The 16,016-nt window shown below is 42.9% G+C and overlaps 1 protein-coding gene and 2 long non-coding RNA genes across 4 annotated transcripts in view; 2 read left to right on the top strand and 1 right to left on the bottom strand.

The window, feature by feature from the left end:
• Window positions 1–16,016, top strand: part of FGF12 (fibroblast growth factor 12) — a 217,928-nt gene that overhangs the window by 29,329 nt on the left and 172,583 nt on the right. The window lies entirely within an intron of this gene.
• On the bottom strand, window positions 801–3,378 carry LOC128792761 (uncharacterized). Of its 2 annotated transcripts, XR_008432549.1 has the most exons (4): window positions 2,747–3,378; window positions 1,597–1,716; window positions 1,276–1,433; window positions 801–994 (listed from the first exon to the last, which is right to left on the bottom strand). It is a non-coding gene; the product is annotated as an uncharacterized LOC128792761 (long non-coding RNA). The 2 variants fall into 2 exon arrangements; XR_008432548.1 differs by having other exon boundaries at window positions 1,276–1,716.
• On the top strand, window positions 3,514–10,266 carry LOC128792762 (uncharacterized). Its single transcript, XR_008432550.1, has 4 exons — window positions 3,514–3,554; window positions 9,552–9,647; window positions 10,035–10,089; window positions 10,195–10,266. It is a non-coding gene; the product is annotated as an uncharacterized LOC128792762 (long non-coding RNA).

Here is a 16,016-nt window from a genome sequence, read left to right as displayed (position 1 = left end):
TGTTGAAGTGTATTATTTTATACTTTTTAAAAAATCTATTAATACTAGGTACTGTGCATTCTGGAGAATTTCCAATTTATACAGATTAATTTTATCACACTCATTTATTTGAGATAATTCTTAGGATTTTCTGTTTAATTCTTAAAATACTTGGCACATCAGCGCGGTTTTTACCAGCTACTGTGACTTCCATGTACCCAACATATTTAAAATTGATATCAATAATAGAGTGTTTCAGGATGTTCTTTTAAAACTGTGGTGAAAGTCATCCAAACCTGCTGAATTTAGGTTCTGTTTAATTAGCTGCACTTTCAGATTCTGCTTAGTTGGTAGTAGAATAAGGAGTGTGGAACTGATGATGTAACACATGCAGACACCACTTAACTACTGCCACTCTGCAATGAAAAGCGTTAAAAATATCTTACAATTTTTTTGACCCCTACCATGTGGAACTGATTGAAACAGCAGTGGAATAATCTTCAATTGCCTTAAACTCCACCTATATGGTTCTTAATTTTCCTAGCTAAATTTGCCTCTGAGCCTTCCTTTATTAAACTTACAGTTGCTAGTTTTTGGTCCCTTGTCATCACCTTTTCCTTTCTCCAGGGTGATGTGTGTTTAATCCTGTGCTTCCAAGTGGCTGATTGTTGGGCACAGCATTTTTGAATTAGTGCATTGTCATCTGGGTGGTGGTGATAATGTTTGGAGGGCATTTTGGTGGCAGCCATGTGGGACCTCCAGGTTTTTCTGTGCTGAAATCCCCTGCAGTATTTCAGGTTTTATTCTCTATCCATTCCTGATGATTGTTAAAGAACAAGAGTAAAATCTCAGCTTTATCTTTTATCGGAGCTATCATTGACTCAAGGAGAGTTGTTCCATTTCTTCTGTATTTGCCATTCAGAAATACATTAAAGCCATTTATGGCACAATTGAGGAGTGGAGTTTCAGAAATGAGCAATTCTGGCTTCTCTGGTGTGTTGTAGTCTTCTGCTGCCTAGACAGGGGAAACCAATTAATTTTAACCATATGAGAGACAGAGAGGAAACAATTCTGAGGTTTATTTGCTTCAAGTTTTTTCTTTGGGCATCTCTGCTCTGCTGTTTGTTTCCAGCGAGAAACCCCGAAGAAAACCTTTCCTGTACTAAACTCTGCAGACTCTAACAGTTGGTGGAGCATCATTGCATAAAGCGGATGTTCTCTGTGCCCCACAGGGTTCCCGGGTGGAGCACTTGTTAGCTGAGAAAAATAAATGTGTTTGAAAAAGAGAGGTGTTACCTTCCAGTGAATTGCTCAGATGTGGCTGTATGCAGTGAAGCACTGTTAGGCCCTTGGGATATTTGCCAGCAAGCTTCAGAAGCCCTGAAATTTTCCTCTTGTCCTGGATCTGGCTGGGGACAGCAGGCTGTTCTGTTTTCTTGCCACCCTGCAAAACACTCCATGCAAGGTTTGAAAGCTGTTAGTGCAGAGGGCTTGTGGGGATGAAAATTCCTCCCAAGTACATGCATTGTGAAAGTACCATGCATAGTTAATAGCTAAAGACAGATTTCACAAAGATAGAATAGTGCATTATTCTCAAAATATGTAGCTTGAGCTAACCTATATGCACAAGTCAGTGCAGTGCATAGTGAGAAAATCAGCTAATCCATAGCATGAGTGCAGAACACTGGGGCAGGGGAGCAAATGCAGAGCAACTCAGGCACGCTTAGCTTGCTTTCACTGAAAGATGAAATTATTCAAGTTGTTTTGTGTTGGGCTTGAGCTTTGGTTTCCTCAGCTTGGTGTAAACAGGGTCCCTTGTTTGTCTTGTCTTATTTGTCTTATTCTTTAAACAGTGAGGGAATTCTTTGATGATTTGTGTGGCACTCAATTAATGGGATTTTTATAACTAGAATCAGCTGATTTGTAGAAACAAATAAAGAAAATATTTTTAAAAGGCTTCCTTTGTGAGAACCACGTCTAAGCATTATGGATGACCTTGATATCGAAACAACAGACACATCACACAGCTTCTAAGTTAGCCTTTCTGAAATCTCATCCATACTCTACCTTTGAAGCAGTTCTTATAAGGATTATCTCCTCTACCCTCAGCCTCTATCCTCCATAATTGAAAGTTTAAACAGCAGCCATGTGATTTCAATATGGGCTGCTGGCAAATGTGACTTCTTTAATTCTCTCCCTGTGCCACAATGTGATGGGAATGACGATGGGAGTTGTTACACTTCATAACTACAAATACTGTTAATGTTGTTGCCAGACAAAACAAGTATTCAACATTGTATGGATTTTTTTCCCCCTTTAATTTTGACTTTCCTATCTCAACTGGGCAGAATTGAGATGTGATGAACTCAGGCAGGTCTACCTACCTACCTACTTGATGCTGCAGAAGATTCTCTGTAAGTCAATGTCCCACAGTGGGCAGGACTGTTAGTTCTATATTATTGGTATGTTCTGTATTATTGGATATTCTGTATTATAGGTATGTCTGCCTTCTGCACTCTGCTGTAATGTAGCTGTTAATCAGTAAAAACACACAGAATGAAATATGGCCCTTGTCAATGCTACCACTGAGGTGCACTCTCAAGTCGGAGCCCTTGAGAGTAGCTGCAGGTGTTGCCAAGCACACACTGTACCTGCAAGAGGGAAGATGTCCTTTGGAAAACAGTCTCAGGTTGTGGGTGGTTAGGAACTGATGCTTTAAATTGTAGTTTTGTGCAGATGGCAATCACAAACACAAAAAGTTTTTTACCTTTTTGCTTTATAGTGTTTTTGCTGTGCTGTAAACTGCTTCATCTGAATGTGCCCTAAACTTCCAAAGCAGTAGTTGGAGAGGGCAGCCTCAATTGTCCAGTTGGCCGTGGGCTGGAGATACTGAGCCTCTATTAATTAGAGCAGTGTGGCAGGATCTCTTCATTCCCTGAATAGTGGCATGCACAGTCGTATGCTGCTGGAAAATTTTCTTCTACCAAAGACACATCTATATGCCTTAAACTTAATGTAGCAAACCCAAGACTTTAAAGATGCCTCAGAGGTCTCATTTGTTATTGCAGATGGTGCGTCTGCTGTACGATGATTTATGGGAGATGGCTCCTGTCTGCTTTGGAGAAAGTACTCTGTGCCCATAAGCAAGTCTCTCTGGCACCCTGTTGGCAGTGGGGTGTGAATTCATTGCAGGGGAGATGTTATTTGAGTCACCTCAGAAGTGACTTATGGTAAATGATTCAGGTTGCCTTCAAGAGCTGTATTTTTGCTATGCTTAATGTTCAAGGCTTGAGAACAGATTTTTGGGATGTTTCCTGCTGGAGGCAGGATGGAGACAGAGTGTTGTGTACAAGACATGGTCAGGGGCAGATCAGACACAGCTGACACTGGGATTCTGCCTGTCTTCAGCAGGAAGCTGGAGTGTTTGTTCCTGAGGTTTGATCTCAAAGCTACTGTGTGCTTGATGTCACAAAGCCACTCAGCACTGAGGCTTAAGGAACTCTTGTTGCTAGAGCAGCTGTTGGCTCCAGGGATGTGGATCCTGTCAGCAGAGCAGGTGACTTTGGGTGATGCAGGTTTGTAGTCCCCCAGACAGAGTGGGTGTCTTTGAGCAGCACCAGGCTCTTGCTGCAGACCTGTGCTGGCTGTGGCCAAAACCTTCACTCCCACATCTCTTCTGTGCTTCTAAATCCTTGATGCTACAGGCGATTTTGGAGATGAGATCCTGGCCTGAAAAATTGTTCTGGGAAATGGCTCAGGAAGGAAATTCCCCCGAGCTACTCCTGCCAGGAGTGTGGGCTCCCCTGTGGGGGGTGATGTGGTGGTGGCTGCATCCATCCCAGGGCAGCTGCAATTGTCAAAGGAGAGGTGAATGGGATTAGTGAACACTGAGCTCCCTGAGTGTTATCAAATCACAGAATCACGGGTTCAAGCAATGCCAAAAAGTGTAAAAACATCAGTGAATGTAAGATTATGTGGCAGTAGCTAGTATGTGCTGTGTACCTAAATCCCTCTCCCTCCCTCTGTTAATACCTTGTAGAAACAGGTTACTGATCTATACAGCCCATCTTTATGCTGAGAATGGGGAAATCTAAAAAAACTGGAGTTGTTTGTGACAGTTCACATTTCATGTTAAATTTCATGTTCCTCATGTGCTAAACATTAAATCAAATACCATTATGCCAACTATGTATTTTTATTTTAAGCATATTAATATTTCAGCTGCTCCTTTGCTGTTCTCTCTTATTCAGAAAGACAGATCTTGGTGTAGAAGATAAAATGTACTTATTTTCCCTGTTAATAAGCATCCAGTTATGTTCATTGACAGGACAATGAATCAGTGCAGCAATATGCCAAGTCTGCTGAGGCCACTTCAGGAATGTGGTGCTGCAGTTCCCTGCAGACCAGGCACAAGGTTCTCATGGGTCTGTTGTTTTTTGCTGTCCACCTCAGAGAAAATTCATTGCAGAACACGGGAATGTTTTCACATGCTGCATATGTTGTGAGCAGAGATGAATGGAAAAGGATTGTGAAAATACCTGAGTCCTCATTTTGGAAAAGGTGGAAAAATGATCTATTCATCCCTGGTGGGATTCTGCCAGTGTGGAGTAAATCACAAGACAGATTTGTTGTCCTTATAGTGTTATCTTTCTGTAACAGCACAAACTTGCTTATTTGGTGGATAGAAAAGGTTTTACAGCTTAGTTATTAAAGAAGTGAGAACCAATCTGGCAGCACTATGAAAGAGATGTGCTAATGTGATTTCAGTGTGAAATGGTCCTGGACACTCTGCTCCTTGAAGAGCTATTAATGTTTGGAAATAGTTTCTAGTTTTAGGATTTGAGAGGAAAAAATGATTTTATTCTTTTTTTCCCCACTTAGTGTTTCCTTTCTTCTTTTTTTTTTTTTTAACTTTACATTTGAACTAGAATGTAGGAGAAATTAAACCGTTTTACTTTAGTTGACAAAGACACAAATTTCCCTTCTGTTTTGGAATAGATTTGTTTTTTTTTTTTTTTTGTGTGGAGTAATTATATTCATTTATTTTTGTCTCCAGGCTAAGAATATTTTTCTGTCCTCATCACTGTAGTTGAACATAGGTCTTGGAGTCTGTCTCCTCTGTTTTTCAGCTTTTTCCACATGGGTAGGCTTTAGCATCAATAGGGCTTTTTTCCACTAAGCTACTTTGATACACAACACAGGTAATGATATCCAGGGCTCACCTCCTTTCTGAACTGGAGCATCTCTCTTCACAGGAAAGAATCTAAAGAATTACTTGTAGCAAGGAAATAAATTCAGTGTGGAGCTTCATATCTGATTTCATCTGTGAAAACTGTTATCTTGGCTAAAGGGAATATACTTTGTTCTTAAAAACAATTACTTCAATTATTTTTTGCTATGCTGCACTCTGCTGATGGCATGTGTGGCCAGTGGGACTTATTTAAAATATGTATGTTCTTAATATCAGCTCAGAAAGAAAGCCATCTCAGCTGGAAAAAAATTAATGTAATGTAAAAAATTAGATTATTTTTTCCATCTGACCTTGTCTCTATTTAGTTATCTCAGCTTTTGATGTTGAATTTACAGATTAATAATTGTAGCTGCTTGAGCAAAGTCAGGGCAGAGAACAATTACAACTGTAAACAAATCCCTCTTCAACTCTGCCTTTCCCTCATTCAGAGCACAGTGTCTACAGCAGTGCTGCAACTGTGCATACAAATACTTTCATAATAACTGTATAAAACTAATTACTTTTTCAGAGCCATTTGTAGCCAAAGGAGGATTTTCTGCTGCTGGTGCAGCTGAGGGTCTGGGTTTATCCTGCATCTTCATGATGCCACATCATCATGTAGCAGCAGCAGCTCAGAGGCCTGGTTAGGGCCACAAGGGGTTTTTCAGGCTGGTTTTGTTAAGTCTGTGCTGAGCTTTACTCAGTCCTTGCTTAACCTGCTCTGTGTCCCTAGCTCAGTGCTTTGAGGCTCACTTGTCTGGCTCTGATGCATCCCCAGGCAGGCTCCTGGTGCTGTGTGAGGGCACATCTTGCTCTGGCTGGGATGCTCCAGCTGTGTGAGTCAGTCACTGCTGCAGGTGCTGAGCTTTGCTTTGCCCACTTCACAGATAATGTTTAGAGCTTGGAGTCAGAGATGCTGCAGTGCCTGTGGCCGTGTAAGGGCTGTAAAGGTCAGGGCCATCAGCCCCACAGCAGCTGTGGCATGGGACTGCAGGTGTGGCTTCCTGAAGGTGCTGTGGCAGGCACACCTTGCAGCGTGCAGCGCGTCCTCGGAGCACGCGCTGTTCTTGGAAACCAGACCTGAAACTGGCTTTGCCTTCAGGGGTTTGTAGTGGAACAGCCTGTTATAGCATAACTACCTGAATTTTGGACTTGGAAAGCCTCTTAATCATCTCATAAATCTAATCAGTGCTGTAATTTTTGGAAAACTCAGGATTCAGCTTGGAGTTGAAGCCAAGTGTTCTTGGAGAAGATCTAAATCTGTTGGAGAAGGTGGATCCTTGAGCTAGAACAGACACCTGTCCTCATTGTTGCTGTCAGAATTGAAGAGCTGGTGTCCATGCTAAGCAGGTTTTATTTTGCATCTGTAGGTTTGAGGTGCTTTTAACCCCGCACTGCTCACCGGATCAAAAACATGATTAGAAAATTAGATGTTTCATTATTGTCTCATTAGTTATACAGACCTGCTGTACAGAGCCTCCCTGTCCTGCCTCTGAAGTTGTTTCTAAAGCTTAAACCTTTAAATATAGGGGTTTTCTGTCTACTTTAAGGCATTTTTTAGGATTAAAGACCAACTGATTTAACCTGTAATTTGTAGCCCAGCTCTCTGATGCTAGTAGAGTTTGATAGCTTAGTGCTCTGTCCAAGCAAGAATGAACCCCTCTCTGGGAAGGGGGAGTTCTCATGAGTCTTTCATGCTTCCCTCACTTCATCTCTGCCTGGATTTCCATGACTGAAATGACTGATAAATTGTGGAGCTGTGAAGGTGCAAATAACTGCAGTACTCTGGGAACCTTTCCTGTGAAGTGGTAGTGAAAAGCAGTTTTATGGCTATTGCTCCTTTTGTGCTTTGTGCACACCAGCCACAATTACCACGACACCACAGGTAGCTGCAGTGCTTCTATAATTAGCTGATGACATGGGGAGCACTGGTGAAGTAAACTTTCCTTGGGAATATACCAGCTACTTACCCAATCACATATTGGAAGGAGCCCTTTGAGTCACAACTAGCACTATTTCACATGTTCTGTATGTGAAAGGAATTAAGTTTTCTAATCTAGTGTTACAGCCAGTGTAACTAGTGTAACTGCCTCACTAAGACAGCAGAAGGGCATTAAAGTGCTGAATTTAAAGCAACCTTTGAAATTATTTTTGTCTAATAAATCATTCCAGGTGCTGGATTTTGCCATATGCCCATGTTCTTGTTCCCACCAGCAGCCTGTTTGATCTCACATGTGCTTTTGCACCATGTCATATCCTGTCACAAAGTTCTCCCTTCTCCCTACCCAGTCCTATCGCTGACTTCAGTGTTCCTTCGTTCAAGTGGGAATGACTCAATGTGGAGGAAGTCTTGGAGATGGGGACAAAGCCTGAGCATCCCTCTCTTCTCCCTACTGCTAGCCAAGATTTATCTCAGAGGAGATAAATCCATTTTTCTTTCCCTCCCTGTTGGCTTTAAGTTTGCCTGCAGTTTCATATGCTGAGCACTGCTTGCATCTCACCTTGTGCTGTTGGCTGTGTGGGGGTTTGGGGCAGTAGAAATAACCAAGCTTGGATGCTGGAGGGAGGCTGGTGGTTCAGGAGGCTACAAAGGTAATGTCAGCCCTGAGCATCCCAGCACTGTGCTCCTTGGGGCCTGGGAGGCTTCCCCACAGCCCTGTCCTGCTGACCCAAATGGGCTCTAGCAGGGCAGCAGGAGATCTGAGAGCCCCTTGACTGGGTCTGAGGGCAGAAGTCAGTCTGAAATTTTGGTGGGAAATCCCAGAAGTGCTCACAGGGCAGTTAGTGTGGCAACTTGCACCAAAAAAGAACCCTTAATATTCATTTTGGTCTGCTTCAAAAGTTGTATGAGGATATCTCCTGACATGAAACGTGGGGATTGAATTCCATCTCTGTCAAGAGCTGCTCAGTTCTGAGGTACCTGTTTCTGTAACTTCCACAAGCCCCAGCAAAGGCAGGAGTGTGGGATGCAGGAAAGGTCCTTGTGTTGACATGCTGGTGAAACACTTGAGTAAACACTTGTTCCTTTATATGGTCCAGGGGAATCTCTAATTTAAATGCTGGTGGCTGCAGAAAATATGCTAATGAACCAAACCTAGCAGCCTCATTTACCCACATGAAATCACTATCAGTGGATAACTCATTCTCCTGGAAAACACAATAATAGTAATGTAGTATACAGAACACAATGCTGCCCTCTAATAAGGCTGACAGGCAGATTGCAGTGTATATTTAGACTCTATTAGCCAGCCGCAGATTTTAAATGCTTTTATGTGCAGACCCTTGTTTCTCAACTCCTGCTCTTTGCTTGTTGAGCTAAACTAATTAAAGAAAAATGTACCATAGCTGAGAAGTCTGGAAAAGCTAAAAGCAGGCTTTCTAAACAAAATAAGCCTCCTAAATTAACAGCTTTCAATACTTTTTGCAGAAGTGAAAGTTTATTTGTTTTTCTTTGGAAATGGACATGGATATGATGCTATATTTTGTTCAGTATCTTGGGTTCATCAATGTGTACCTTTATTTTTGCAGACTATAAGCACTCAAAGAGACCTGCATTACCTGGCTCTTTTGCTCTTACAACATGAAGTGACAGTTTTGTTGAGACAAATGTCGTTTAGCGCATGATATATGGCCTGTAGCCTCTGAGCAGCAGCACTTCTGGTGTGTGTTTAAAGGTTTAAAGCTCTTTGTGGCTGAAGTGTGCAGTGCCTGAGGGCTGCCTGGATAGACTTCTTAGAGCATGTAAGCTGTGCAGGACTCTCCTGCTTCTCCTCCTGTGTGCGTGCAAAGCGCTGCCCCTCTGCTTCGGCTGCTGCAAGCTGCCACAGGACATCTGTGTCCTTGGTGGCTGCAGTGGAAATAGCTCCCATCTCAGTGCTGGAGTGCTGCTTGGGATCTGCTGAGTAAATGTGTCAGGGCTTTTGTGAGAAGGGTGTTACTGTAAAATAGCTGCCAGGTGGTGTGGAGGTGTATTTAAGAGGTGCCGGTGGGTTTGAAGGCCTTACAGCTATGGGAGATAAGTTCCACAGGACATCCTCTCCTCGCTTGCACAGCTCCATAGGGACTAGATATAGGTGGGTTTGGGGTCTGTGCATTGAATTGCTCAGCAAAAGCACCATCTGAATCAGTCTATTGGTGAAAGATAGTCATGGTCTCACTGGTGTACTCACATACCTAGAGAAGTCCTTCCCATGTCCTGTGCTATTCCATGGGTTAGAACAGAATCCAAAAATCCCAATTTAATCTATTTTTTTATGAAGATTGCTTGTTTTTTTTGAGATATTTTCTTCTGAAGAGCAGATTAGCTTTCTGAAGCAGTGAACTTGTGCTTTTGTCTCTCCAGACTGCAAACACTGCATGTAGCTGGGACTGGCCCGATGTGTGTTCATCTGGGTTAAACCATCGCAGAGAGACTTGGGCAGGTTCAGGTTCTCTCCAGGTCTGTCTGAATTTGACTTGAGTAGCCTGTTCTTATCTTCTCCATGGTGAAAATTAGCCCAGAGTAGGAAAATTTTATCTGTGCATGTAATGTAGAGGCAATATCTGCTGTGAGGTTGAAATGTAGAAGCTGCAGTGTTCAGCCTGTTCCCTCTGCAGCCGGAGTTTGGAGGATGGATTTGGCGTTCGAAGAAATACTGGCACGCTGTGCTGTTGAACGCTGGCCCACTTCAGCTGCTGATGGAAAGATAAAATACATTTTGCTCTTGGCTGGCTTCCTTGCTTGCTGATGCTAATAACATCACGAGCTAAGCATTTCAGGGGTCATCTTGAGAGAAGCAGAGACCTGAATCCCCCTGATCACACCTTCCTGATGTTGTCATTTCAGGAGAACGTTGTCGGGTCAGAGATCAGTGTTTGCACGTCAGCACAGTGGGTGCCAGGTGACTCCAAGGGCTGCTGTGCAATGGGAGTCATGATCCAAAGCAGGTTCTTCTGACTGGCAGGTTTCTCAATGCCCACCTCTTAATTTTTGCACTTGTACAAAGGTCAGACTGAAGACCTGCAGGACTGCAGCTTTCACAACCACCTTTATAGGATACCAGGCTGAGGAATACCTGGTCATGTATGTACATCTTTATTGTCCTCTAGGAAGTTTTCTAATCTCTTCAACATTTTGTAGCACTCCAGGGAGCTTTTCTGTCTCTGCCAATTCATTTGCTGTGGTTATTTCAATTTTGTTCACAACCTGCTCAACAAAAACTCCTTAAAGCTGGACTCTTCACATCAAGAGAGTTAAAATACGAATCTGGTCTGGATCACAAGTAACAGTAGGAGACATAATGCTTAGCCATAAAAATTGCATACGTGCTTATAAGCTGATGCATTGAAAATGCAAGTGCTTCCTCAGCTGCCTGCCACTATGAATTTTAAAGATGATAGAAATAAACTTTAATTTGTTCATTAGTGTGAAAATCAAACAACCGCAAAGCCAGCTTTTATTATACATCACTCAGAGGGATTTTGTGACAACTACTTAATGCCAGCTATTTCTTGATCTGTCATTGTCCCAGATAGCCATCACTTTTCTTTCTTTTAGACCCACAGTGGGAATTTATGCTTTTAGTACCTGATTACTGAGACTTTGGTTTTGCCTGGACAGCCAAGAAAGATGGAAAAAAAATGGGAAGCACATGGTGTCACCAGTCACTAGTTCTCAAAACATTTAATTGTGAAATGAACATGCAAAGTACTGTTTAAAATGTTCTACTAGATATATCCACAATCCTGGAAATCCTTTTCTCCACAAAAGGAGAAGAGGATTTCCAGGATTGCTTAGGATTTCCATCTGTTTGCTGCTTCAGTGCAGGACTTGGCAGGTAGTAGAGGGCTGCTGTGCAGTGCTCTGGCTTAACTCGGGGAGGCTGTGCCATCTCCCCTGCTCATGCTGTCAGGCAAGCTTTGACTCATGGATGTTAATTAACCCCAAATCATTTTTCAGCCTCTACTGTGGAATTTTTCTTTCTCAGCACTTAGGCTTCTGCATGAAATTGGCATATTTATCCCACATTCCCCCAGAGTGGAGAATTGTAATTCTGTAAGCACCAAATGTCTCTTTTTCTACCCCTACACGAGACTTTTTATTGGCCTGCTGCTGCAGATCAGTAATTAGCTACAGAAGGGATGTTTGCAATAGTATTTTCTACCTGGGGAGGCTGCAGTAGGTGCAGGGTGGCAGAGGCTCAGCCAGTCCCTATGCAGACACCCTATTGCCAGCCCTGCTTCCATTTGTGCTCCATCTCCTGGCAACTTTCTCTAAGGGTGCTGCATAATTGCTCTGCTGGAGGTATTTTCATTAATAATGGAATTTAACTTTTTATGTGCTATTAACTAGATTTCCCTCCCTTAGGCTGATATTAGCTGTGGTGGTTTATGGAGCTTTTCATGTGCACACAAATGGAATTGTGTGCACATTTGGACCTGTCACTCAGGGTGATGGGTCCCAGGGCTGTCAGTGAAATTTGCCAAGTGACCAGAGGTGAGGCACTTGAATCCAGTGAATGTGAGTTTTTCAAGAAGACTTCATGTTACTGAACTTAAAAGTGCTGGAGGCTACTCTGGGAAAGGGAGGATGTCCTGTGCCTCAGTTTTCTCTAGTAATTTTAATCTAGCTGATTAAATAACTCTGCCTGGAGCCTTGATGCTTCAAGCAATTTAAAATGGTGTTGCCTCTGTTGAGGATTTACTGCCATACAAACATCAGGAAGCTCATGTGCCCTCAAGAAAGATGGCTTGATAAATCTTTCCCTTGAAGATGTGAGGAATGGTGAGGATGCCCAGAGAATCCAGGGGGACTTCATGTCCCTTCCTGGGAGAGTGGCAATAGGGGCTGTCCATGTCCCATCTCAGCTGCTTGGCACAATCCCATGAGGGACTTGGTATTTTCTTGAAGAGCTGAAAGCCAAGTCAGATATGCTTATCAGGAAAGGAATTTTGACTGATTTCAGGTTCCTTATATTTATTAACATCTTTTTTTCTTCTCCTGTTTATAAATTAAGGCAGTGCTTTCAAAACTCTTTAATTGGGGCTGTAACAAGGCTCATCATATCTGGCAATGATGAATAAAGGGTTTGACTGGAGCATATGTTAATGCACAGAGAACAATGACGCTTAAAATAAATGTCCCCAAAGTGCCACATTTGGCAGTGGCTGCAGGAAATCTGTAGTAAATGATGCAGTGCTGCTGTTGTGCTTGTGAGGGACAGAAACAGCAGTTTCTGGCTGGTTCAAGGATTTCATTCTGCTGAGCTCCTGTGTGGCAGCAATCTACAGTGAGTGTCTTGCAAAGAGGTTTTCAAAAGTAGCCACTGGTCTGAACTGTGTAAGAGGTTTGTTGTCATTCCCTCTGCAAAAGGCTGTGAGAATGCATCTGGGCATTCTCAGCACCAGATGCAGGGACTTTGGGGTTCTGGGGGCTCAGTGGGTTTGAAATATGGGCTGGAATTTGATTATTTATTTAAGATTTCTAGGCTGTATGTAGTCAAGGTGCTGAATGTCTATTTCTGGAATACAGATCTCTCTGCCTCTGTTAAAGGATGACACCTATCAAACGGTGGCCCTGCATGTTTATTTGCATTTGTGCTACGTAGCCTAAATCACTTGGATGTAAGAGCAAAGTGCCATTTGCACTAATACACAGCTTTTACACTGGCTTGGTGTTTGTATCTCAAGAAGAGCTGTTAAAGCATAATATAAGCCACTTTCATTTGCAAAATGGATCTTTTTCCTCTTTTGCTCTTATGCTTGCTGCCTTAGCATGTAACTGAAACAAAAGAAAAAAGCACTTCTTATTTATTACTTGCAAGGGTCTTAGTGGTGGCAGTATGATGGCCCTGGAAAGGCATGTATTAAAAAGCTTGTGGGGGTTGTAAGCTTTTTGACTAGTAAGAGATTTATTTCTCATCTGTGGGCACAAAAATTTCTGTTACACATCAATTCTTTAATCAGATTAAATAAAGCCAACCAAGTTGGCTGTGAGCATAGTGGTGTTTTCACATGAAACAAGAAGGGATGGACAGACAATTCATTTATCATACATTAGGCAGTAAAGTTCAGCTCAAGCCTTTTGCCTTTCACCACTGCTTTCATTTTAGGGGACTAAAAACCAAATCTGAAAGCACAGGTAAAGTCTGTAACCCTGCATTTCCAGAAAAGGGGGTTAATGCAGAGGACAGGGCAGCACAAGGTAGAGAATGGGGCTGATTGAAGGGCTCTGCTCCAAGAGGCTGCAGCCACCTTGCAGGCTTCCCAGTAATGCATCTGGGAGCTGAGCAAGGTGAGGGGAAAGAGAGGGAAGCTTGGATGTGGGTGGGGGTCTGGGCTGGCCACGGGCACTGGAGCAGCTCCCACACCCCCATTTGCAGTGGCAGTGGGACAGTTCCTGGATGCTGCGGCTGGGCCAGGGTCCCATCCTCCCGAGGAAATAAACACTGCAAACTGCCTGCCTGGCTTAAACCGAGCCTGCCCAGAGCCTGCGGTTATAGGCAGGCTTTTAACCAGACCCGGCACGGCCAGCTGTGTTTCCCAAGCAAGCATATCCAAGCCCTGTGGCAGGAGCAAACAGTGTGGCAATGTTTCTCCTCTCTGACAAAGCAGAGCTGCTGCAGATGCCACAGAGAAGATCGGTGTTGGATAGCTTGTAGCAACACCCTTGTCACAGCCAGGAGTGGACTAGGGAAAACTGAGTGGGAGAATTATCTGCATGCCTGTGCCAGGATGATCTTTTGCTTAAAGGAGTCGGGAGAATTTTTACCTGGAATGGATACAGATATAGACTTAGAGTTATGGAAATAATTTGTATAATTGCCCTAAAGAACTGTGGTTGAGAGTAATGGGAATATAGGATACTGTGAATAATAGGAAAAAAAAATTAAAAAAACTAGCCTCCCAAAAGGGGTTGGGGGTTGAGGTGCCACTGATCTGTGCCTGGGGACCCTGCCCAGGGCAGAGTTTGGGCTTCTCTGGCAGAGCTGTGCAGACACCAAGGAGACAGAGGTGCTCTTACTGAAGATGATGAAGAAAAAGAGAGTTTTTGTCTTTTCTGAAAATAGATATTGCCTAAATAAACTCCCAGTTCTTTAAAGAACACCTGACAACCAGCCTGGCTTTTACAGCACGCTGGGTCTCAATGCTGAGTGAAGGCTTGGTTCACTTTCAGTGGTTGCTTTCTCATTAGGATTGTGCTAGGGAAATGCACTGTCAGTTCAGCAGAGAGGGAAATTAGACTAATCCTTTGGGGATTTTCTTGTTCTTACTCCAAGATATTGCTTCATTAATGAAACAGAGGAAAATAGAGGATTTTAGACTTTTTTATTCTTTACCAAAAAAAAAAGTGATAAAATGAGCTTGTAACAACTTTTAACTTTGAATGAAGAACTGACATGAATTAACCAAAATATTTGTTAAATAGTCTTGATTTTTGATCACTGTGGGAAAGGTAAGAAGCATGGATCTACATCAAGACCAGAAACCTGAGCTAGAAAATCACCTTAAGACAAACCCAATTTGCTCCTCAAGTTACAGCTTTCAACCCACCATGGCTACTTACACAGCAGAAACATAAATTTGTGTTTGTCCTCGCCCACCCAGTTGCTGCTGATCTGTAGGTATGACATCTGCTCCCAGTCACTGGAAGCCAAAATCTCTGCTTTTCCTCATGCTGTTTCTGTCACGTAGCTCTAAGCAAGCTTCACTGGAGATTAACATGTTTAAAAGCTTGTCCTGTAAATTATCTTCAGCTGTATTAATTGACAAGTTCTTTAGTTCTTGCTAGTGTTTCACTGAGCCTGAGCTGCCTAAGAGGGAAATAAATGTCACTGCCTTCTCTAGGACAGCGGGACTTCGTGAGCTTGCAGTTGAACTGAGATATCCCTTGGGATTGCCTTACAGGCAGAAAAAGTCCTGCAGACTGCATATTAAACTTCCTATTTTTAACTTTATGTCAGGTTTAGAGAGCATAGCAAGACAACCTGATTTTCCCCTGAGGATTCAAGCAGAAATATCACTGTCATTTTAGTTCATTTCTTGGGGATAATTAATTACCGCTGAGGACAACTAATCGTTTTAAGGATTTTTTTTTTTTTTTTTTTCCTTGAGAAGGGCAGGAACAAACACAGGGTAAAAGTCTCCGGCTGACCCCACATTAGGCCAAGCACATGGTATACAAAATATAGTAATTATTTGCAGTCCTGAGCCCTGGGGATTCAGAGCGGGTTTGATGGTGTATGGGTTCCTTGGTCCTGTCCATAATGGGTGAAACCAAAACTCAGTTGACATGGACAGTTTGTTCAGTAGTGGTTCCTGATTTCAGGGGGCTGTGGAGAAAGCTCTGCCTGTGGGAAGGGCCAAAAGGGCTCAAAACTATATAAATGAGTTGTTCATAGGGCTGCTTGGGCAGTTGAGGATGAAAGGGCCTTGAGCTTCCTGGCTTTCTTTTCCATCAGGCCAGCATCACAAGCCCATCCAGGAGGAGTTGTGACAGTAGCTGAAAATCTTTTGCTGTAGGTGTGATGGCTCAGGACTGAGAGATCTCAGAGTGCTTAAACCTCTGTGATACCAGCTGCTGCTCTCCTTCCTATCATCCCATCTCACACTGATTGCTGGATGCTCTCTGTGTTAGCCAGCCTCCTAATGACATGGTAAGAAAGGAGCTTGATATGAGCTGCCTTTTGCCAAGTTCAGCTGTGTTCCCTCTGTGGTCTCATTGCTGTGATAAACATATCCACAACTTCATGAAAAAACAAAGGTGATGCTTCTTCCAGGTCTCTCGGGCATGTCACAGGTTTACTGGATGAAAACACCAATGTTCAGA

Source organism: Vidua chalybeata, chromosome 10 (assembly GCF_026979565.1).
Source record: "Vidua chalybeata isolate OUT-0048 chromosome 10, bVidCha1 merged haplotype, whole genome shotgun sequence".
Classification (NCBI taxonomy): domain Eukaryota; kingdom Metazoa; phylum Chordata; class Aves; order Passeriformes; family Viduidae; genus Vidua; species Vidua chalybeata.
The sequence above is the reverse complement of the archived record's forward strand: the minus strand, read 5'-3'. Positions and strand labels throughout refer to the sequence as shown.